Below are 24,162 nucleotides of genomic sequence, written 5' to 3'. Positions count from 1 at the left end.
CTTTGGTTCAGGGGGGTCATTCATTAATTCAGCAAGTGTTGATGGTTGAAGGGATATGAAGGAGAAGGATTAGGTGCAGGGTCTTTGGGATTGGACAACCCTGGATTTGAATCTGAGGGTCAGTGGATGAATGACCATGGGGACAAAGTTATTTGAGAGTTTCCTCATCAGCACACTGAAGGTCATCACGATGCTGACCTTTCTGGATTTACTGTGAGATGACACGTGTGAAGTGTCACACGGGGAATCAGTATAGCAACAACAATAATGCATGTTGTTCATCGGAGCCCAGTGATATTAACCCTCCCTCCCTTTACTCTCATTATTTCTTTCTTTTTTTTTCTTTTTTTTGACAGGCAGAGTGGACAGTGATTGAGAGAGACAGAGAGAAAGGTCTTCCTTTGCCGTTGGTTCACCCTCCAATGGCCGCTGCGGCCGGTGCGCTGTGCTGATCCGAAGCCAGGAGCCAGGTGCTTCTCCTGGTCTCCCATGCAGGTGCAGGGCCGAAGCACTTGGGCCATCCTCCACTGCCCTCCCAGGCCACAGCAGAGAGCTGGCCTGGAAGAGGGGCAACCGGGACAGAATCCGGCGCCCCGACCGGGACTAGAACCTGATGTGCCGGCGCCGCAAGGCGGAGGATTAGCCTATTGAGCCATGGCGCCGGCTACTCTCATTATTTCTTTTGGAGTCAAATTAACTAACCATTATGCCTTTAGAAAATAAGATTTATTTATTTGAAAGTCAGAGTGAGAGAGAGAAAGAGAGAGAGAGAGAGAGAGAGGTCTTCCATGCACTGGTTTACTCCCCCAAGTGGCTGCAATGGCCAGGGCTGAGCTGGACTGAAGCCAGGAGCCAGGAGCTTCATCCGGGTCTCCCATGTGTGTGGCAGGGGCCCAAACACTTGGACCATCTTCTGCTGCTTTTCTCAGGTCATTAGCAGAGAGCTGGGTTGGAAATGGAGCAGCCGGGACATGAACCAATGCCCAGTTGAGACGCCAGTGTCGTAGGCAGTGGTTTTACCTGCTATGCCAAGTACCAGTCCTGTGCTTGTGTTTATTTTTGTTTACTAACCCAGTCAGTTCTGTGTTTTTTGTGGAGCCAGGAGATCTTGAGGCTTTTTGCCACTTTCCACAGCTGCTGCTTTTAACTCTCCCTTCTCTGTGTCCCTTCTGGTTTGCTCTCAGTTCTTATTTCTGTGTTACCCTTTCCTTCCCCACAGTGTGAATGTGTAACTGCAGTGGATTTTTTAAAAAATGTTTATTTATCTGAGGAGGCAGAGAGAGACAGAGTGAAAGCAAGAGCAAGAGAGAGAGAGAGAGAGAGAGAGAGAGCGAGAGAGTGAGAGCGAGAGAGAGAGAGAGAGAGATGATCTACTGACTTACTCCCCGTATGCTTGCAGCAGCCAGGAGCCAGCAGCCAAGAACTCAGCCTTGGACTTCTATGTGGGTGGCAGAGACTCAACCATTTGAGCCATCACTTGCTGCCTCCCCAGGTGCACGTTAGTAGGAAGCTACTGGTAGGATCAAGGATGAAGCTGGGACTTGAACCTGGACACTTTGATAAGGGATACTTGCATCCCAAGTGGCCTCTTGGGGTGAGGCCAAATTCCTGCCCCTGATTTTTTTCCTTTTAAATGAGAAATGAGAGCCAATGTATTCTGGGAAATATGTGAGTATATTTAAGACACTAAGAAGCTAGTGAGGGAAATCTTTCTAGGATCCTTAAAATCCGATGAGCCACCACCAGATCGACTTGTAGTAAGGTGATCTGGTCTCTGCATTTATTTTGATTCCATCCTGGGCACCAGCGAGTCTGGGGAACCTGATACTGATAGCACTGACGGTAGCTGGCTCTCCATGTTCGATCACCATGTGCTGGAACTGTGCTACTATTGCATTTATTTTCTCTTTTCACCCTCAAGCCAACCTTTGAGGCAAGCATGTTATTGTTATCGTATTACAGTGGTGGAAGCTGAAGAGGTCGGCAGGTTTGTTTCAGGTCACAGAGGTGGGATTTGAATCCAGATTTTGTTCCTGGAGGGGTCCTCCAGCCACCGTCTTTGCTGTTGGTTGACATCAGCCAGGCTTTGCTGGGGGCTCACTTTGACTCGCCCATGGATCAGTGCCTGCTTTTGAGAAAGACTTTTCCTGCCCAGATTTCTCCCTTGCTTCTGTGACTCTAGGGAACTCAGCTGTGCGGTGGAACAGGTTCCAGGCCCAGCCTGTGTGATGTTGCACAAAGCCTTCTGCTTCCCCTCCTAGCATCACTGTGAGGGGTGGCGTGCAGGATGCGAGGAGGGGAACAGAGACTGTGGTCCCAGCAGGCGGTCAGTAAATGGTTATCATGATTGCTGCTGGCACCTGTCTCCCTTTGAGCCGCGTGTTCCGTGTGGTCCCTTCCTCTCTGACCGCAGCTCCCTGCAGACTGTTTCTCTCTGCATGCCTGTCCTGCCCGCAGGCCTCTCTGTAGCCTGACTCCATTCTCCACTGACCAACTTGGATGTTAGGAAAAGGAAGTCCTGTTTTCACCCTGGGGTCCCTGGGGCCGTGCACATCTTCCTACTCCATTCCCTTTCCAAGAGTAGCTCTGGGTCTCCAAACCCCCAGGCCCTGAGCATCTAGCAGGCAGTGCTTTGGGTGATCTCCCAGCTGGGAGTGCAGGACCTGAAGGCTAAGCACCTGTGTGTCCCTGATCTTTTTCTCTCCAGTGGGCTCCCAGCATACATTCCCATCTGGTCCTTACCTGGATCCTCCAGTTACTGCAAGAATCTGACTTGCTTTACTCTCGTGTCTCCCTTTCTCTTTAAAGCATCAGGCCTTTCTTCTCCTTATTCCCAGCCTGGTTATGGCAAAGCCTAACTAGAGGACATGGACAGGCAGGTCCTTTCTGCTAAGTGGGCTACTGTGTCCTTGGCCAAGAACCAATGTTCTCTCTAGATTCGTCGGCCTCCCGGGGTGGGTGCAGAGCCTGGGGGACTTTTGAGGTTAGGTGTGATTGGCTCAGGTGAGGGGAGCTCAGGAAATCTCTTTTGAGGGGGCCTGGTGGCTCCTGAGTTGTCAGAAGGGCCAGGCCAGGGGAGCAAACTGCCCTGTGCTAGAACATTCAGCACTGTCTTCCTTGCTGCCCCTCTGTGTTCTCCTTATCTAGTATGCTAACAGAGTGCTGCCAGCTAGCAAAACAGTGCTCAAGCGTGTGCTGGTGCCTGGGAAGAGGAAGTCCTCAGAACCCACGGCTTCTGACTCAGGCATCACTGGGTTTGCTGGAGCCGCTAGTCTGTCCTCCGTGCCTCCACCCCCCTCGCTGTGTCTGCCGTCTCTACCACGGCCTGTCTGGGCCACCCTTGGTTGGCCTGGGCGTGGCTGTCTTTGTAAGGAGTCACTCCTTCCCCACCTGCCGAGAAGGTGCTTCTGTGTGGGATCTGGCAGTCCGTTTGAGATTACTGATGAGTGGAAGGGTCTCTCTGGTGCGCACCTCATGTCTGGTGCTGGTCTGTGGCCTTGTGCTGAAAGCCCTGGGACAGCTGTTCCACACTGGAGCTGTTGAGTGGTGGGTGACGCAGTTGGGGGGCTAAGGCTGCTGGGATGCATGCGAGACCTGCGAGTGTGTCAGTCCTTTCATACTGGCCGAGCAAGTCTAGCTCTCTTGTTTTTCTGATCAGTGCCATCATGACTGCTCATCCATCCATCCATCCATCCATCTGTCCATCCGTCCATCCATGCACCCATGCATGCATCCATCCATCCATGCACCCATGCATTCATGCATCCATCCATCCATCTGTCCATCCGTCCATCCATGCACCCATGCATCCATCCATCCATGCACCCATGCATTCATGCATCCATCCATCCATCTGTCCATCCATCCACATTCCAGGGTTGATGGTTAAGAGAACAGATGTTGGAATGTTCACGGCTAGGCTTGAATTCCAGCTCTGCCACTCACTGAGTATGTGAGGTTGGTTACATTTTTAAACCTCTCCTTGCCTGAGACATGAACTGAGATTGAAGTAAAAAATAACAAAGCCTATCTCATAGTGTTTATAAAGGGCTCTGTGTCTTCCAACTTTTTCCCCTATTGAGTGTGTGTTAATAAATATTATTTCTGGAAGAAAGGAGATACTTATATGAGGGTCAGTGGCTCTCTTGGGCATTTCCCAAAATATTTTGCCCAATTTCCTACATCGATGATGCCTGCAAGAAGTGTAGGAATTTGTTAGGAGTTATTATTTTTCCACAATTGCCAGTTCAACAATGACACTTGAGTTTTATTTATTTATTATTTCAGCTTTATTTATTTGAGAGGGAGGGAGGGAGATGGAAGAGAAAGGAAGAGAGAGAGAGAAAGAGAGAGAGAGAGAGAGAGAGAGAGATACATCTCCCATCTGCTGGTTTGCTCCCTAAACACCTGCAAGCAGCCTAGGAAGAGCCAGGCCAAAGCTAGGAGCCGAAAACTCAATCTGGGTCTCCCTGTGGGTGGCAGGTGCCCCAGTCCTTGAGCAATCACTTGCTGCCTGCGTTCCAGGGTATGAATTAGCAGGAAACTGGAATCCGGAGTGGAGCTGGGACTTGAGTCCAGGCGCTCCAGCATGGGATGTGGGCATCCCCAAATGGGTGGCTTCAGCACAGCACCAAATGCCCGCCCCAAGGCATGACTTTCTAACAGAAAGAACTGGCCTTTGGTGATTTCAGCTCTAGATGCCAAGGCCAGTTTTCAAGGAGCTCTGAGAGATTGGCTAGGTGATGAGCATCTTCATGAAGCCATTTGTCAAAGAGGACACTTGAGTCTGCCTATCCCATTGACCCAGGAAAGGAGATTTTATCCGAGCCAGCCCAGACAATTTGCAGGCTCAGACCAGAAAGGGATTTGTCAGTGTTTAACTTGACTAACATCCCACAGCCTACCTTCGTGTGCTGTTAGAATCCTTTCCAGTGTAATGTGTGAAGAAACTAGGCCCCCTGCCTACGCTGTCCCAGAGCTGCAGCACCAACAGCCTCCAAGTGTGTGCAAATTGGGAGACAGCTGGATCCCACATCTCCCCATGACATTTGCTGAAGCAAATGCCTGTTAATAGGTGCGTGGTTCCCCTGGTCTCAGTGATAAAGATGTACCTGTTCCTGGGAGCCCTTGGGAGCAGATCTTTGGGGAGGGCCTTCGCACTCATTTTAATTGGTGGTAGACAGATGTGTTGGAAAAGCTCACAGTGTCCCCGCCACCATGTATCTCAGAAGAACATTGCGAAGTAACAGTCCCTTTGCCCTACTGTGCCTTATGTCCTGGACTTTAAAGACTGGCAACATGGTTTGTTATCAAAGCTCTGTCGCTTTGGGATGCAGTGTCCGCTGATTCGGTGGATGAAATGGTTTTAAGGTCATGAGCTTCACTTCAGTAATTCTCAAACCTTGCTTTGCAAAGCCTCAGAGCTTTTATCTCAAGGGATGAGGGTGTTATTTCCAAGACAACATTATTTCTACTTCATATTAATACAAATTGCAATGTACATTGTCATTGTAAAGTGACTTATACATTCAATGCACTCCCGTTCCCATTTATCTGGTCTTCATAGGAAACTCTGGGTGAGTGAGTAGGCAGGTTGTTTTGTTCATTAGTTTGTTCAACATGCGTTTGCTGAATGATTCAGAGAGGTAGGGTAAACTCTGACGTTTGACATCAACTTAGAGTTGGAGATAGACCATTGCCTGAGTCTTCTGATCTCAGCCAGGCATCTGTGTCAGGTCTTATCTGCTCAATACCCTGTGGATGGAGCCAGATTATTAACCTTAGAATGTGTCAGTGAGGGGCCGGCGCCGCGGCTCACTAGCCTAATCCTCCGCCTTGTGGCGCCAGCACACCGGGTTCTAGTCTCGGTCGGGGAGCTGGATTCTGTCCCAGTTGCCCCTCTTCCAGGCCAGCTCTCTGCAGTGGCCAGGGAGTGCAGTGGAGGATGGCCCAAGTACTTGGGCCCTGCACCCCATGGGAGACCAGGATAAGTACCTGGCTCCTGCCATCAGATCAGTGCGGTGTGCTGGCCGCAGTGCGCTGGCCGTGGCGGCCATTGGAGGGTGAACCAACAGCAAAGGAAGACCTTTCTCTCTGTCTCTCTCACTGTCCACTCGACCTGTCAAATAAATAAATAAATAAATAAATAATTAAAAAAAAAAAAAGAATGTGTCAGTGAGCATCCTTTTAGCAGGATGGGAAATCCGCATTGTGTGGTCACTTAGTCTGCGGGGTGAAGAGGGGATGGGCTTGGTGCTTGTTCTCGGAGAGCAGGACTGGGCTGCTGGAGTCTCATGGAGACCTTGGATGCTCTTCATCTTTGGACGCTCCCCAGATGGTCCCCTTCCTGGATCCTTTCTCTTCTCTAAATGATTCTGGGAATACCCACGTGGAGAGCCAGTAACAGGAAAAGAAGGAAGGGTACGTGAGAAGGAGAGGCTGGAGGCGCAGCCTGAGGCTGGAGCGGAAGGCAGAAGCCAGGAGCCCCTCCTGGACTTGGAGCCCATGAATTGGCCGTGGCGTGAAGGCCTTTGCCAGCAATATGGCGGCATGTTCCAGTTCCTCTTCCTTCGGCTTTTCCCAGCTGCTCTGACGAACACCAAGCTTAGACTGGTTTAACAGTGATTATGTTAGGAGGATTTTCTAACATCCACGCCTGGATTACTCCTTCTCTGATTTCTTAGCAGTGGTCTTCTGTGGACTCCGAGGGTTCCAGGCTCAGCTTCCTGACCAGTTCAGTGACTGTTTATAAGCTCTGACTTTCAATCAATGCAGAAAATACAAAAAGCACAGGAAAGAAAGAGAAAGTAATCATCTGGCACTGAGAACACTTTTGTCATTCCAGTATTTTCCTGTGCATATAAATATGTGTGTTTCTCTTTGTTTTTGTTTTACAAAAATAGTCTCACACTGTAATATTGTTTTATAGCCTTCTCTTTTTGCACTGATACACTGTAAACATTTTATCATATCACATCTTTTTCTACAAGAGAATTTTTAATAGCAGCATAAATTTTCATTGAATATGCCAAAAACAACCCAAGCCAGCTTCTATTATTTAAACAGTGGTTATTGAATCATTGTTATAAATAACATATTTATATATTTATTTTAAAAGCTTTCAATTTATTTATTTGAAAGGGAGAGAAAGAGAAATAGATATTTTATCCTCTGGTTTACTCCTCAAATGCCCATAACAACTGGTACTTGGCCAGGCTGAAGCCCGGAGCTTGGAACTGAATCTGGGTCTCACACATGGGTGGCAGGGAACCAAGTATTTGAGACATCACCTGCTGCCCCCTAAGGTGCGCATTAGTAAGAAGCTGAAATTGGAAGGGGAGCCAGAACTCAAATCCAGGTATTTTGATATGGGATGTGGGCATTCCAAGTGGCGTCTTGCCTCTGTGTCAAATGCTATTCCTTTTTATCTTTATGGATGGCTATTGATAAATACTTCCTTTTTAATTAAGGGTTTATTATTTTTACTTATTTGAAAGGCAGTGTGTTGAGAGAGAGGGAGAACAAGAGTGAGAGTGAGAGCAAGAGAGAAAGAGAGAGAGAGTGAGAGAGAGAGAGAGAGAGAGATCTTCCATCTGTTGGTTCACTCCCTAAATGGCTGCAACAGCCAGGGTTGGGCAAGGCTGAAGTCAGGAACTTGGAACTCTATCCAGCTCTTCCATGTAAGTGACAGGTACCCAAGTACTTGAATCATCATCCACTGTTTTCCCAGGTGCATTAGCAGGGAGCTGGGTTGGAAGTAGAGCAGCCAGAACTTGAACTGGTGCTCATATGGGATGCTGGCATTGTAGGTGGAAGTTTAATCTTGTACCAAAACGCCAGCCCCAATAAATATTTTCTATAGTTAACTTCATTTGTTAGTTAGCTTTTGCTGTGTAACAAAATATCCTACAGCTTAGTGGTGTCAGACACCAACTATTTATTTAGCTCTGCAGGTCTTCATGGTCTTCATGGTCTTCATTTTGGGCTCAGCAGTTCCTTTGGTCTGGGTTGAGATTAGTGGCTTTAGGTTTGGCTGGCTCATGCATTTGCAGCTGACTGGTGAATTGCTTGGGGAAATGTGTTATCTCATCTCCTAGCAGGCTTGGTTTGTTTCCACAGCAGCCATGGAGTTGCAAAAGCAGCAAAAAGCTAAGTCCTGATGTACAAATTTTTCCAAGTTTTTGCTTTCATCAAGTTTGCTTCTGTCCCTCCGGCCAGAGCATGTGACATGGTCAAGCCTGGAACAAGTTGGAGAGAGAATTGCTGAGGGGCATGGCTACAGAAGGCACGAAAATATAGAGCCCGTTTTTTTTTGAAGATTTATTTATTTATTTGAAAGTAAGAGTTACACAGTGGGAGGAGAGGCAGGGAGAGGCAGAGAGAGGGAGAAAGAGAGAAAGAGAGGGAGAGAGAGAGAGGTCTTTCCATCCCCTGGTTCACTCCCCAGTTGGCTGCAACGGCCAGAACTGTGCCGATCCGAAGCCAGGAGCCAGGAGCCTCCTCCAGGTCTTCTCAGGCGAGTGCAGGGGCCCAAGGACTTAGGCTATCTTCTACTGCTTTCCCAGGCTATGGCAGAGAGCTGGATCGGAAGTGGAGCAGCTGGGACTTGAACCAGTGTAGAGACCAGTATTGTAGTCGACACATGAAGATTTCTAAAATTGGAATTTCTGGGTGTGGCCATTGTTAAAATTTACAAATTCAGCTGGAGTACATGTATTTTCAAATCATCTTGGTCACTGGATCTAATCATTATTTTAATCTACCCCACCCCCTGAAAATGACATTGTTGCTTTTGACAGATGCGTGCATTAGGAGGGAAGCCATCACGTATGTTCTAGATTTCAGGTGAAAGCCCCTGCAGGTGTGCCCCAGCTGATACCATGTAGAACCGAAGAACTGCCTGGCTGAGCTTAGCTAATTCATAGAATAGTTTTTGTTTTCCACTTACAAAGTAAAAGAACAGGGCTGGCTTTGTGGCACAGTAGGTTAAGCCATCACCTGCAAGGATGGCATCCCATATGGTGCCTGTTCATGTCCTGGCTGCTCCATTTCCTGTCCAGCTCCCTACTAATGGCCTAGGAAAAGCAGCAGATGATGGTCCAATTCCTGGGGCCCCTGCCACCCGCATGTGAGACCCAGATGAAGCTCCTGGCTTCTGGCTTTGGCCTGGCTGTTGTGGTCATTTGGCAAGTGAACCAGTGGATAGAAGATCTCTCTCTCTCTCTCTCTTCTCTGTCTCTGTAACTCTGCCTTTCAAATAAATAAATAAATAAATAAATCCTTAAAAAGTACAAGAACAGTACCTGCTCAATGTAAAAAACCAGAAACAATGCATGTGCCTAATCATTAATGTTTTCCCAATAGTTAATTTATTCGGGCACTTTTCTTGTTGTTGGGTTATTTGTGTATTTATAATATATGTAGAACCTGTGACTCTGCATTCATTAGTGAAATTTGTCCATAGTTAACTTTTTTGGTCTGCTATCTTTGACGAGCTTTTACTATTTTCATAGAAACATCTGTGAAATTCTCATATTTTGTTGTTTTCCAATGCTTAGAAAGAATCCAATTGGTAAATGACTTAAACAATGTTTTTTAAAAGTTTGAGCAGATTTGCCATACCTCCCAAATAAAACAACTTTTTGGACCTAGTACTTTTCCTTGGATTAGTTACTTGATGATTTTTTTTTCATTGTATTTCATAAATCGTCATGATACACTTTCAAGTATGTTTTCCTAAGAATAATCATTTAATTGAATTTCTAATTTATCATCCAAGGACTTTATACACATTTGTTACTTTGTAGTGATTTGAAAAATTGCTTTGCCATCTGTGCATCTCTTTTCTCATTCTTCGTGAGAAGATCCTATTTTTAATTCTTGAAGTTTTTCTTGATGAACTCTGCCAGAGCGTTACTGTTTCATTTTTCCCCACAAATATCCACCTCTGGGGCAAGCGTTTGGCCTGGCAGTTAAGATGCCTGAATCTCACCGCACAGTACCTGGGTTCAAGCCCTGGCTCCAGTTCCCACAGGTGCAGAACCTAAGTGGCAATGGCTTGGGTAATTGGGTGCCTGCTTCTGCCCAGATGGGAGACCTGGATTGAGTTCCTGGCTCCCAGTTTTGGCCCTGGCCTAGATCCAGCTGTGACGAGGTTTTAAGGACTGAACCAGTAGATGAGAATTCCATCTCTGCCTCTTAACAACAAACAAAAAACCCAAACAAGCAACAAATAAACAGCAACAACCAAAAGAAGCATAAATCACCTCTTACATTTACCCTTCAATTCTGTTCATTTTGTTCTGTTTCCTGGTACATAAATTTCTACTTTATTCTTCATTTTTTCTGAGTTTAATTGATCCTTCCTAGTTTCTTGAGCTATATGCCTCTCTATATTTTTAATTTTATTTACTGGTTTGTCAAAGATTGGAAAATATGCTGGTCTACCTCTATGATGGTGATTTTTTCACCACCATTGTATGTTAAACAAATTGTGCTTTAGATTTTTTTTTTTTTTTTGACAGGCAGAGTTAGACAGTGAGAGAAAGAGACAGAGAGAAAGGTCTTTCTTCCATTGGTTCACCCCCTAAATGGCCGCTACGGCCGGCGTGCTGTGCTGATCCGAAGCCAGGAGCCAGGCGCTTCCTCCTGGTCTCCCATGTGGGTGCAGGGCCCAAGCACTTGGGCCATCCTCCACTGCCTTCCCGGGCCACAGCAGAGAGCTGGCCTGGAAGAGGGCAACCGGGACAGAATCCTGCGCCCCAACCGGGACTCGAACCCTGGGTGCAGGCGCCACAGGTGGAGGATTAGTCTAGTGAGCCGCGGTGCCGGCCTCTGCTTTAGGTTTTTAAATGTGTTTTTATGTTATAGGAATAAGTTTCATGATTCTCTTGTCTTCATTGTGAAGGCAGACAGATCTGAACTCTGCTGCTTAACTAAACAATTAAACAGTCTTAAATTCTCTTAAAAGCTTAGTGATCATAGTAATGTCAGTGTCACGTTTTTGGTATTTAATAGAAATGAGATAATCAATGCAAAGTGCTCAGCGTAATGCCAGGTGTATGGAATGGCCTTCATGATTGATTTCATTATTATTGATGTACATTTTATGAATATGAAAGGCCCATCTTTGTCCTGTGTAGTGTTTTTTTGACTTAAATTTTATCCAATATTGACATTTCCACTCGTGACAGTTCCCATTTCTTAATTTTCATTTTATGCCATTTATTTCAGCAAGTCTCTTGCAAATCACATATGTTTGAATCCTGATTTTTTTTCTTCCAAATTGTGAATCTTCATCTTTTAATGAGATAACAGTCCATTCCCATTTTTGCCAAAAAAGGCATTTGGCAAGTTTTTTTCCCTTCTTCCTTCGGCCAGCCCACTCTCCTGCCTGGGAGGATTTTAGAGCTAGAATTTATGAAAAAATGTAAATATATTTGATTTCCTATGAACTGTTATTGATGTATACATTATTTCACATGATTCCAGACTTTTTGAGATGTGACTACCAAAGTTCACTTGTTTCATTTTTCACCTCTTACTTTATGGACCCATTTTCCTCTTGTCAAATTAATTGATTAATTCATTATTCCAATCATTAAATATTAATTTTTTAATCAAATATTTATTAAACACATACTTTTGGTTAGAGTTAGAGTTCAATGCAGGCATCAGCATGTGCTGGGGGCAGAGTACGTGACAAAGAACCTGGTCTGTGTCTTCACTGGATCTACATTTAGAGGACGAGAGAGGCGAAGAAGGAAGCAAATGCACAAACAGGGTGCCCGGTAGAACAAATACAAAGTCCATACGTAGGGGTCCCAAGGGGAGAGTGGTGCATGTGTGTGGCACCTGGCTAGAACACTGAATGTGAGAGCTTCCTGTGAAGGTCATGTCTGTGCTGGCGCCGTCAGGAAGAGGTGGCATTGGCTGTGCGACCAGAGGAAGAAGGGCATGCGGGGGAAAAAGACCAGCGTGTGCAGAGACACTGAGAGCAAGTAGTTTTATTCCAAAGTTGCTTTCATATAAATTCATTTTTATGATCCACAGTTAAAAGGATTAATTTAAAAAAATAACTGCCAAGGCAGGCTAATCCAATTGGAGCGTTTGAGAATGGGTCTGAAGACCAATTGGAAGGCCCTCCATTCATTCCCTGCCCCCTCCCTCCCTCCATCCGTCCAACCGTCTGTCTGCCTTTCTGTCTGTCCGTCTATGCGTCCATCCACCCAATAAGCATCTACTGAGTGCCTATTGTGTGTCAGGCCCTGGGCTGGTTGTTGACCGTGTAATAACACAAGCACATGCCCGAGTGTAGAGGCTGGCTGTGCGAACAGCCTGCCGGGGCCATGTGGGTAAAATTTAGCACTTCTCATGGAGTGGGCTGGACCATGGGGCTGGGGGGAGCCACGTGTAATGTACTCTGCAGAGCCCAGAGCAAGGAGGAGGCTGGCGGGAAAGAGCTGAGAGCAACTCCTGCCAGATGGCTTCTCTCTTCCCCCAAGGAAGTGCAGACTTCATGCTGTGATATGATACACAGAACAGTGCTTCCTGTGGGGTTGCAAGGGCATTTTGAATCTAAAGACTACAGCTTGTTGATGTGTGAAAGAATTCTTTTTTACTTCTTCAGACTTTGTGAAGGGATAATCAGACCCAATTTTATAAGCCAGGGAGGAGATACTTGGGGTGAATTTAAATGCACCCATCCTAGTGGCTGGACCCCTAATGAAATGAGCTGTCACCTGTTGGGGGCTTCTCGGATGCACCCACTTGGTATCCTGTAGCTGTCACAAAGTAGCTCAGGTCCTCTTCTAAGTGGCCAATTATCTGCAGTTGATCAGATTCTGATACTGAGTCTTGTTTTATTCGACCCTCACTTCCAGAAACCTTACAGTTTCCTTAAAAAAAAAATTTATTGATTGATTTGGAAGGCAGAGTTACAGAGATAGAGAGGGAGAGACAGAGAGAGAGAGAGAGAGAGAGAGAGAGAGAGATCTTCCACCTGCTGGTTCCCCAAACAGCTGCAAAGGCTAGGGCTGGGCCAGGCCAGAGCCAGGAGCCAGGAGCCAGGAGTCAGGAGCTAGGAGCTGCTTCCAGGTTTCCCACATGGGTGCAGGGACCCAAGCACTTGGGCCGTCTTGAGCTGCTTTCCTAGGTGCATTTGCAGGAAGCTGGATTGGAAGTGGAGCAGTGCTGGTGTTGCAGGTGGCGTCTTAACTCGTTGTGCCGAGTGCTGGTCCTAAACCTTATTGTTTTCAACAGTGAACTAAGGAGAGATTTAGACTACTTGATCTGTGTACACCTCTCAAGTTCAATCATTTGCTTATTTATTTATGCCCCTCTCTAGCCTTTTTCCCTCCCACCTTGCTTCCTTGCTGGCTCCCTTCCATCCATCCATCCTCCCGTCCACCTAGTATTTAATTGAGTACCCGCCGTGTGCCAGGCACTGTACGAGCTGCTCAATCAATGACAGCAGAAGAGACAGACTCTACACTTGGAGCTTATCATCTATGAGGGGAGACAGAACAGCAAACGATGACACAGATAATGTCATTGTCAGTATAAGTGCCGTAAGTGAGAAGAATATGGTGGGTGAGACTGTGTATCAAAACAGCCTCTCTTACTTTGAGACTCAGAGAAGTCTTTCTGGACAAACACTTGGTGAAGATGGTCAGGAAACCATTCCCAGCAGAGGGCACAGCCAGTGCAGTGGCTCTGAGATAGGCCAGGGCGTGGTGACATTAAAGAAGCTCATGAATTCGCCGTCAACTCACAATACCAGTAGGAATAGCAGCTACTACTTCCTAAGAGCCGCTGTTTTCTGGGCGCTGTGCAGTCCTCAGCTGTGTGTTCTTAACTGAATTGCTTCCATCTGTGTCTCTGTAGGACAGGATGACAATGGTCGTACCTAATGTCACTGGGTTGTTGTGTGGATCCAGGGTGATGTCTAAGTCCTTAGCACTGTGTCTGGGCCACGGTATGTGCCTAGGAGAAATACCATGCAATTGCTGGAGTGTTTATGAATGGTGTTGGGTGGGAAGGCGTTCTTGTTGGGGCCCAGGGCTTGTCTGGCTCTTTGTTGGGGTCACTCTCAGAGCTTCTGCAGACCTGGAAGTCGGCCACTCAGCACAGCCAAGCAGGTGAAGCACCTGCTTCTCCATCTGCTCACACAGAACGAGGGGAGGGAGAGGCCAGCGCAGCGTGGCCTTCGGGCAGCAGGCACATTGGAGGTTGGCGGCTGGTGTTTGCAACATTGGTTGGCGCTGTGGAGGACACAGAGGGTCAAGGGCAATCATTATCACAGGACGGCTTAGTGGAAACCGTGCGTTCCGTTCCTTATCTGTTTTTGAGGCCAGTGCCTTCCTTGTTCTTGAACTGTGGGGAAAACATCTCCTACAAGTCCCTCTCCTGAGAGCCAGAGCCATTTCCCTGCTACAAACAACAAATAGCAACATAGCCAGTGTGAACAGCGCCTTCTCAGCCAGGGGAAACCCTCATTTGTGATTATTTATCCATAAGAACTCTTTGCATATTACTAGGCTTGGAGAGAGAAGGAAGCCAAGAATGCCCAGGTACTCCTGTCCAGGACCCGTATCTTTCACTTGAGTGAGTGGCCCCCTTGGGTGACTGGGATATTTGGCAATATCTGGAAACATTGTGTTTGTGACAGTCTGGGAAAACAAGGTTGCTGCTGGAATCCGGTGAGTAGAGACAAGGGATGGTGTTGAAGGAAGACTCCCAGGACAGCTGTCAAAAATGCCCCTGATGCTATGGGTGAGACACCCTCATCTACTACTGCCTGTCAAGTATTGTTTTTGTAAAGCCAGTTGTGGGGAGGGTCCTGATTCTTGTGCAAAATTGTGTGTGTGTGTGCATGCGTGTTTGTGTTCATCTAAACTGATGCGCTCTCTTGGATCATTTTCCCTAAGAAGTTTTAGTTATCTGCCATCAATTAAAATACTTTGTTTTTGAATATACAATGTGAAGTTTGAAATCCTATGGTTGTGATAAGGTACCCCGCGAGCAGTCACTCTCCCCACCTCCACTCCTGTCCTCAGGCCTTCAGTTCCCGCGTCTGGGGGAAAACCATGCTCTGGTTATTTAGGTATTCATAGAGAGAGATTCCACATCTGCTTCTTGCATCCTTCCTAGTACCTTATGCACAGTTTTTCCTTGCTGCTTGCGTTTCACTTGATGACCTGTCTTAGCGATGTGTCCATATTGTCCCATCCTGAATGGCTTCATTCATTCTGAGAGCTGCACAGTGTTCCTTTAAGGACAGGGATAGGAGATGTGTGGCCCACGGGCGGATAAGACCTGCAAGTCATTTGATCTGGTGCTTCCAAGGCAACCGCCAGGCTGGACTTGAAAGTCGATGAATCTTAGGCTCATTTTTAAAAAAGATTTATTTATTTGAGAGGCAGAGTTACAGAGAGAGAGAGAGAGGGAGTGAGAGAGATCTTCCATCTGCTGGTTCACTCCCCAAAAGGCCACAACAGTCAGGGCTGGGCCAGGCTGAAGCCAGGAGTGAAGAGCTTCATCCGGGTCTTCCATGTGGGCAGCAGGGGTCCAAGCACTTGGACCATTTTCTGCTGCTTTCCCAGATGCATTAACAGGGAACTGGATTGGAAGTAGAGCAGCCGGGACTTGAAACGATGGTCTGATATGGGATGCTGGAATCACAGGTGGCGGTTTAAGCCGCTGCATCACAGCGCCAGCTCTAGCAGGCTACTTTTTTTTTTTATCTTTTATTTAATGAATATAAATTTCCAAAGTACGACTCATGGGTTACAATGGCTTCCCCCCCCATACCGTCCCTCCCACCCACAACCCTCCCCTTTCCCACTCCCTCTCCCCTTCCATTCACATCAAGATTCATTTTCGATTATCTTAATATACAGAAGATCAGCTTAGTATACCTTAAGTAAGGATTTCAACAGTTTGCTCCCACACAGAAACATAAAGTGAAAAATAATAGATGATTTTTTTTTAAATGATGATGAAATCAGATCAGACCTATTGTCATGTTTAATCCCAGTGAGAGTCAAGTTGGGAATTGATAATTTCTTTTTTTTTTTTTTACAGAAGATCAGTTTAGTGTACATTAAGTAAAGATTTCAATCGTTTGCACCCCCATAGAAACACAAAGTGAAATATACTGTTTGAGTACTCGTTATAGCATTAAGCCTCAGTGTACAGCACATTAAGGACAGAGATCCTACATGAGGAGTAAGTGCACAGTGACTCCTGTTGTTGACTTTACAAATTGACACTCCTGTTTATGGCATCAGTAATCTCCCTATGCACCAGTCATGAGTTTCCAAGGCTATGGAAGCCCCTTGAGTTTTCCGACTCTTACCTTGTTTAGACACGGTCATAGTCAAAGTGGAGGTTCTCTCCTCCCTTCAGAGAAAGGCACCTCCCTCTATGAAGACCTGTTCTTTCCACTGGGATCTCACTCACAGAGATCTTTTTGCCAGAGTGTCTTGGCTTTCCATGCCTGAAATGCTCTCATGGGCTTTTCAGCCAGATCCGAGTGTAGCAGGCTACTTTTTAAGTTGATAATCTTGCATGGCCTGTGAATTATGCTATAAATATGCAAATCGTCTTTGCCAGGGAAAAAAAATGGGTTCCCCAGCCCAGCAGCATGGCCATACAGTCTCCTGCAGATCAGCACTAGGTCATTTCAAGTCTTTAGCTGTCCCAGACTGTGCTGCAGTGGACCTGCTGGGTCCTAACTGTGGACACACATGTGTGAGCACATCTCTAATGCAAGGTCTTGTGAGTGGAACTTCTGGGTTCAGCACACGTGCATGTTAAATGTGGGTAACGATTCTTGGCAGCAGTGGTTTGCTCCTGTGTGCTGTGCATGCTTTGTGTGCCCCACTTGATTGATTATACCCACTTTGGGTTATAGTCTTTGCAACTCACTCATGGTCCATACGGCACAGCAAGAGCCTCTGTCTGCAGCCAGTTCTTCAAGACCAGCTGCACCTGCCCCCCTTCCCCCATGGGCTTTCTCCTAAGGGAAAGTAGGAGGCATGGGTTCTCTTGCTTAAAGAAATTTGTTAACTCCCCAGGGGTGCCTGCTGCTGGATTGGGAGTGAGGTGGCATTTAGAGCCTGCTGGCTGTGGTCTCCCTGTGCAGACTGGAAGTTGTGGGGTGTCTTTATCTGCAGGAAGCAGCTCTGAGAGCGGAAGAGGAGTGAAAGTAGATGGAGAGCTGGGGGAATTAGAAGGGGAGGAAGTCGTGGGAGAAATGCCTTTTTTTTTTTTTAAGGACAGACACGGCAGATTTCTCCTGCCCATCTCGTTGGAATGCCAAGCAGGAATTAAATGGGAAGTCGGGCTGCTTCTGCCAGACCGGCTCAGCAGCCAGCCCTACCAGGCTCCTGGAGTTGCAGGCTGTTGTCTGAGCTGGCGAGGGTCCCCTCCCTGGAGTCTCTTGCAGGAACTGGCTGGAAGCAGCATCTTCTTTGAAGGAAGATGTAAGAAGCCACAAAGACACCATGCACTGGCTGAAGCCATGCAAGCAACTCTGGCCTGGCAAATCCATCCCCTAAGTTTGTACCAGGGCTGGTGCAAAAAGCTAAGGTACCTGGATATGTGTGTCTCACGTGCTGAGGTCTCCCAGCTCCTGGAGCAGTACCTGGTACACAGAAGGCACTCAAAGAACATTCACTGAAAATAAGGAACAATGCTTGGCAGATGTAGCTCTGTGTCTGCTAGGCTTCTTCGCCCTGGGGACAGACTTGATGTTTAACTCATAGTCAGTTGACAAACACCTTCACCAAGCAGAGCAAATGCTGGCTGAGAAAACTGGGATGTGTATGGGGTGGGGCGGGGCTCTTTTATCTGGTGTGCATGATGTTAGATCTCTGAAACTTGGATTTCTCTGCAGATCAGGGAGAAGACCCAAAGAGGCAGGGAGGAAGGATTTGCCCCTGCATTTACCAAAAGTAACCTTTTTATTTTGGAATTATCCTGGACCTTCAGAAAAGTTGTGAAGTGTGTCCAGACAGTTCCCCCTGAATACCTCTCTCCTGGTTTCCCCCAATATTAACATCTTAGGTCACCACAGTACATTTGCTCCTGCTCTTCTGGCAAACGGCGGTGAGCCTGTGCTGGAGAGAGAGAGAGCAGTCACATCTCAAACAGGAGCAAAGAAAAGAAAGGGTGGCTTGGGACCAAGCTTATTCCTTTTTCAACAGCCCTCATGCACAAACTACCAAAGAGGTGCAGAAGAACTATCACCCAGGGGTTAGCAGCCCATGAAGCTCTCACAAAGCCCCAGCTCTCAGCACTACCCTGAGGTTGAAGCCTTTAATCATGGGTCTTTGGGGGACACCAAACCATGTCTAAGCTGTACCATAGGGTCATCAGAAATCCTGAGAATCCATGATGGTGATAACAGAATGGAAATACCAGCTGTGGTAATGATAGGAGTAAGTGATTAAGGTGGTGCTTATTCTGTGCTAAGTCCTTCTCCTGGAGTAACTTATTTGATGCTTTTAGTGTCCTGTGCAGTGCAGGTACAGTTGGAACAATTCCCATTTTACAGATGAGTAAGCTGAGGCAGAGCAGTTGAGGCGGAGAGGTCACACTGCTAGCCTCTAGCTCTTACTCGAGGTCCGAGTTGTCTGGCTCCAGTCTCCCACTCTTCACGACTTTCTGCACAGTGATGGTAATAGCTGTCATCCCTTGATGATAATGTGTTTTGGACACGAAGTTTTACATAGAATATTTCTAAACCTTCCCCCTGACTCAGAGAGCTGTGAAGAGCCCTGATTTTGTTGTCCTGCTTCAGGACAAAAATGCATGACCTCAAGATTTGTGAGCAAGAGCGGGAGGGGAGCGTGCATGTGTGTGTGTGTGTGTGTGTGTGTGTGTTGCTGGAGGGAGCACTTCCACTGCCTTCTGTCCTAGTTCTTTTCCCGATATATCTAGCCAGGTCTGCTCTGTGCACCTGGGCATGGTACTGCTAGGTCTTTTCTCTCCCAGCAGTGGCGAAGATTCGCGAAGCTTGGTCAGAACAAGAACAATCAGGAGTGCCTTGATTCTGAGAGCCAAACAAGATAATACTTCAGTTAATCAGCAAGCACAAGCCTTGGGCTCCAAGAGGCTAAGTGGTTTCTGCCTAGATCTTGCAGATAGCTGGCAGGCAGGGTCCATATAAAAGCAAGGTTTGAGCGGCATGTTTTGGGTTGGGAAGAGGAGGAGCATGGCAGGGCCAACACAGCCATGGAAGGGTTCTTGGAGGTGGGGAAAGCACCTCATTTTCTTTAAAAATTTGGGGCTATTTTTAATTGTTTGAAAGGGGGAGGAGGAGGGAGGGAGAGAAAGAGAAAGAGAAAGAGAGAGAGAGAGAGAGAGAGAATATTCCATCTGCTGGTTTACTCTCCAAATATCGACAGCATCAGGGCTGGGCTGCACTGATGCTGGGAGCCAGGAACTCGATCCGGTCTCCACCGTGGGTGGCAGGGACCCAGAAGCTTGAGCCATCATCTGCTGCCTCCCAGAGTGAGCGTTAGCAGGAAGCTGGAGTCAAGAGTGGAGCCAGGACTTGAACCCGAGCACTCTGATAGGGGCTGCTGGCGTCCCAAGTGGTGTCTTAACCACGGCACCAAACACCTGCGTCTTGAACTCATTTTCCACCCAGGGTCTCTTTCTGTGTCCTATGAGTCCTGTTGCCTGGGATGCGTCCCCCTCTCCCTTCCAATGGTGGGCTCTGGGTCTTCGGTTTAAAGGTCCCCTTGCTGACAAGGTCTACCTTGCTGGCGGCCTGCCTGAAGCCCCTCTGGAAATTTCCCAGGCTTGTGAGCTTCATGAAGTCCAGGACCTCTGCTTTGTTCACTGCTGTGTCCTCTGGGGCCTGGAACAGTGTTAGGAACACATCGTCTCTCATGAACTGTTTTGCCGAGTAATTGAATGAGCGGTTCATGTCATGTCCTGATGTGTGTCTGTCCTAGAACATAGCATTTTTGTCGTTAGCTTGACTGCTTCCTGGTGTGTGGTCAGATTCCCTTACGAGCCATCAGCTTGGGGAGGATGGAGAGTACCTCTGTCTCATTCACCTTCCAGCAGCCAAGGGCAGGCCTGGCGTGTGGTTAAAAGGAAGTGAGTTTTGGGGCCCGATGACCAGGATTCAAATCCCAGGTCTCCTGCTCACCTGCTAAGCCTCTCTATGCCTCAGTTTCCACATATGCACAAAGGGACAATAATAGCCTCTAAGTGTTAATATTGGTTAAAATGTTTAGGAGAGGGCCCGGGTGAGAATGTACCTTGTAAATGTCAGTGTTGTTAGTGCTGGGAAAATGTTTGGGATTTCAAGCTTGGGGGAATCTGTACGTAGAATGCAGATTTTCTTTCTGAGTGGCAAAATCCTTGCTAAGGACAGGTGGAGATGATCGGAGAGGCCCAGGAGATCTTAGAACCAGGCTGCTGAAGAAACCCGACCCCTCCTTCCCCTCTCTGTTCTCTTGGAAAAGGCCAGTTGTAGCATGCCTAGCATTTCTGCTCTTCACAGCTTTCCACCTTTCTTTCTCTGCATTGGCCCTATTTTTTTTTTTTCCCCACAGCACGGCTTGGAATCTCGCGGGCTAACTTGCAGCTGGGGTGTGGGAGCCAGCGCTTCCATTTAGAGAAGCAGCCGGTCCTGGAATGCCGTGGCGGGGCTGCCAGGCTTGCTCCTGGGCCGAGCCAGCCAGGAATGCACTTTGCAGCTTACACAAGGCCGGGCCTTGGGTCCATGGAATTTCTCCTTGCCAAGGTTGGGTTTGCGGTACTGGTGGACAAGAGTGAGGGTGTGAGGACGGAGTGCAGAGTGACAGGGAGAGGTATCTTCTATCCACTGATTTACTTCCCCAGTGCTTGCAACAGCCAGGACTGGGCCAGGCCAAAGCCGGGCGCCTGGAACTCCATCCGGGTATCCATGGGGGTGACAGGGACTCCAGTACTTGAGCCTCAGTGTGTGCATCAGCAGGAAGCTGGATCACAAGTGGAGGTGGGACTCATCCCAGGCCCCCAGTGTGAGATATGGGGGTCTCAAGTAGCAGCTGCAACTCCACTTTTCACTTTTTTTTTTTTTAATATTTATTTATTTGAGAGAGAGGTCTTCTGTCCACTGGTTCACTCCCCAGATGGCTGCAACGGCCAGAACTGGGCCAATCCGTGGTGCAGGGGCCCAAGGACTTGGGCCATCTTCTGCTGCTTTCCCAGGCCGTAGCAGAGAGCTGGATTGGAAGTGGAGCAGCCGGGACTGGAACCCCACTTTCACTTCAGCGCCGCCACTCTGGCCGCAGTCTGGGGGCTGGGTTATCAAGGGCTGGGCCAGGGCCCAGTGAGCAGGCGCTGGGGGCATCTGTTTGCATGAGGCTGGTGTGAGGAGGGAGGGGTGAAGTCAGGATGAGGCAGCAGAGGGCAGGCTTCATGTTCCCCGGGCCCCATGCACAGAACACAGTACCCGGATGTGTGGCCGGGAGACCTCACGTAAGAGCAGCTTTGGGGGGACCTGGGGCTGTTCCCTGGGCTATCTTGGAGGTGGAGTGATTTCTCAGGATGAGACTGGCAGAGCCCAGGCGAGTGAGGGGTGGGGAGCGCCAGGCAGGGTTGGTTTGGCCTCCACATCTAAGTTAGTGCTGAATTTCAGTCTTCAAGGAGTTCACAGACGCAGCTGGGTTTCCAGCTTTTCCTGAGACATTAGGGTCTCTGGCGGTGCTCGTGGGCCCGCCTTCCTGCCCAGGAGCTGTCTGCGGAGCTGAGACGTGGCCACCACCTCTGCACTCACCGGAGTGCTCACCAGGCCTCTGTGACTTTCCTGCCTGGTTGTGAGGGCATCTGAGCTGGCCCTGCCTCCCCTGTGGGAGGCCCAGGCAGTGAGGGGAGAAGACTCAGAAAGGCAGGTGCAGGTGCAGGTGGTCCCCTGGGAGCCAGAGAGGCAGGGATGCCCCGTCCAGCAAGATCAGCGTGGCAGGTGCACAGACGTGGACAGGTAGGAGACGACCAGGTGTGCAGCAGGCTGCTTGCTTCCCTGAAGAGAGGGCTGCATGGGGTTGCTAATGCCGGAGGGCTGGAGAGACAGGTTTTATGAGGAAGGAGGTCTGGGAGAAAGGGAGGGGGCGGAGTGGGCGGCAGCTCCTAGAGCAGCTGAAGATTTAGGGTCCAGAGGGCGGGTGAAGGCCACGGGGCCTGGGAGACCCAGGCTGCTCCGTGAAGGGGACCTGTGATGTCCGGGCTGGCTGCCTGCTGGCTGTGTCCCTGGGAGTGCTGGCCAGGGAACGCCCTGGAATGGAGCCAGGCCTTCCCTGGTGTTGCTGGTCACTCCGTCCCTCCCCAACCCTCCCCCGTCTGCCGAGCACCTGCTCTCCCGCTGCAGGGTCCCCAGTTTTAGTAACCCCAGATGTCTGCAAAGCAGCATTCCTCGGGTGTCTCCTTAAGGCCTTTGCTGAAATGTCAGCCTGTTTGTGGGGCCTTCCTGGCACCCCATTTAAAGATCACATACCCTACCCCAGGGGTGGGCGTTTGGCCTCCTGGTTCAGTTGCCCACTTTAGACATCACAGCGCCTGGATTCAAGAACTGGCCCTGGCTCCTGACTCGAGCAATTTGCTAACGCAGACCCTGGGAGGCTCATGTAGTTTGGTTTCTGCCACCCTCCAGCCACTCCCGTGGGAGACCTGGATTGGGTTTCCGGCTCCTGGCCCCAGTCCTCGCCACTCCTCACTGGGGGAGTGAACTGGTGGGTAGGAGCGCTCACTCTCTCAAGTGAAAAAATAAAAAGTTAAAGCCACTGCACACTCTGTGCATGTTTTTTTTTTTTTTAAATAAAGATTTACTTGAAAGTAAAGAGTTACACAGAGAAGGAAAGGCAGAGAGAGAGAGAGAGAGAGATTGTCTTCCATCCACTGGTTCACTTCCCAGCTGGCCGCAATGGCCGGAGCTGTGCTGATCGGCAACCAGGAGCCAGGAGCTTCTTCTGGGTCTCCCACACAGGTGCAGGGGCCCAAGCACTTGGGCCATCTTCCACTGCCTTCCCAGGCCATAGCAGGGAGCTGGATTGGAAGCAGAGCAGCTGGAACTCAAACCAGTGTCCATATGGGATGCCGGCACTGCAGGCAGTGGCCTTACCCGCTAGGCCACAGCACCGGCCCCTCGGCCCCTCGTGTGTGTGTGTATGTATGTGTGTGTGTGTGTGTGTGTGTTTTGACAAGCAGAGTGGACAGTGAGAGAGAGAGACAGAGAGAAAGGTCTTTCTTTGCCGTTGGTTCACCCTCCAATGGCCGCCGTGGCCGGTGCACTGTGGCCAGCGCACTGCGGCCGGCGCATCGTGCTGATCCGAAGCCAGGAGCCAGGTGCAGGTGGTCTCCTGTGCAGGTGCAGGGACTAGGACTTGGGCCATCCTCCACTGCACTCCTGGGCCACAGCAGAGAGCTGGCCTGGAAGAAGGGCAACCGGGACAGAATCCGGCGCCCCGACCGGGACTAGAACCCGGTGTGCCGGCGCCGCAAGATGGAGGATTAGCCTAGTGAGCCGCGGTGCCGGCCTCCCTCTTGAGTGTTTTTAATCAGCCTCACCTACCTCCGAAGCACTTGTTCACACCTGACGTGGTGTGCAGCTGCCATTGGCGGAGTGTCCGGCGTGTGGGCCCCTGAGGGCAGGGACGCGCGTGCGCTGTGGACTGGCCAGGCGCCAGGCATCATTGTGGGCACTGACAGCCGAGAGTGGAGGCACCTGGTGGTGACTGCCGCAGGCTGTTTGTCATTCTGTGTGTCTGGGCCAGGAAAGATGCATTTGTTTTTTCTTTTGAAGAATATAGGACTTGGTCCACAGAGAGCAAAAAGGATTTTCCTTCAGGTTGAGAGCAGATCACAGATAAAGGGGCTTAGATTATCTTTCTCGGTCTGAATACGAGAGCGCTTCAGAAAGTGTGGGAAAATGGAAGTAGCGGTAGGTCTGGGGTGAGCGTGGTGCCGTGGCTGAGGTGCCGGCTGAGACGTCCACATCCCGCGTGGACGTCGCGGTGAGTCCCGGCTCTGCTGCTGGGTCCAGCTTCCTGCTGACGCTGCGAGGCCATGGTGGTGGCTCAAGTCCCCAGCCCCCTGCTATCTGGCGCAAAACCCAGATTGAGTGCCCAGCTCCTGCTTCCGCGTGGTCCTGCCCTGGCTGCC

General features: G+C 49.0%; 1 protein-coding gene across 1 annotated transcript in view; it reads left to right on the top strand.

Annotated features, from left to right (window-relative positions):
• Positions 1-24,162, top strand: part of LOC138846506 (protein Aster-A-like) — a 406,361-nt gene that overhangs the window by 118,975 nt on the left and 263,224 nt on the right.

This window comes from Oryctolagus cuniculus, chromosome 18 (assembly GCF_051225735.1).
Source record: "Oryctolagus cuniculus isolate XC-2025 breed Fujian yellow rabbit chromosome 18, ASM5122573v1, whole genome shotgun sequence".
NCBI classification, from domain to species: Eukaryota; Metazoa; Chordata; class Mammalia; order Lagomorpha; family Leporidae; genus Oryctolagus; species Oryctolagus cuniculus.
Note: the sequence above shows the minus strand (reverse complement) of the source record. Positions and strands in the feature narration are given on the sequence as shown.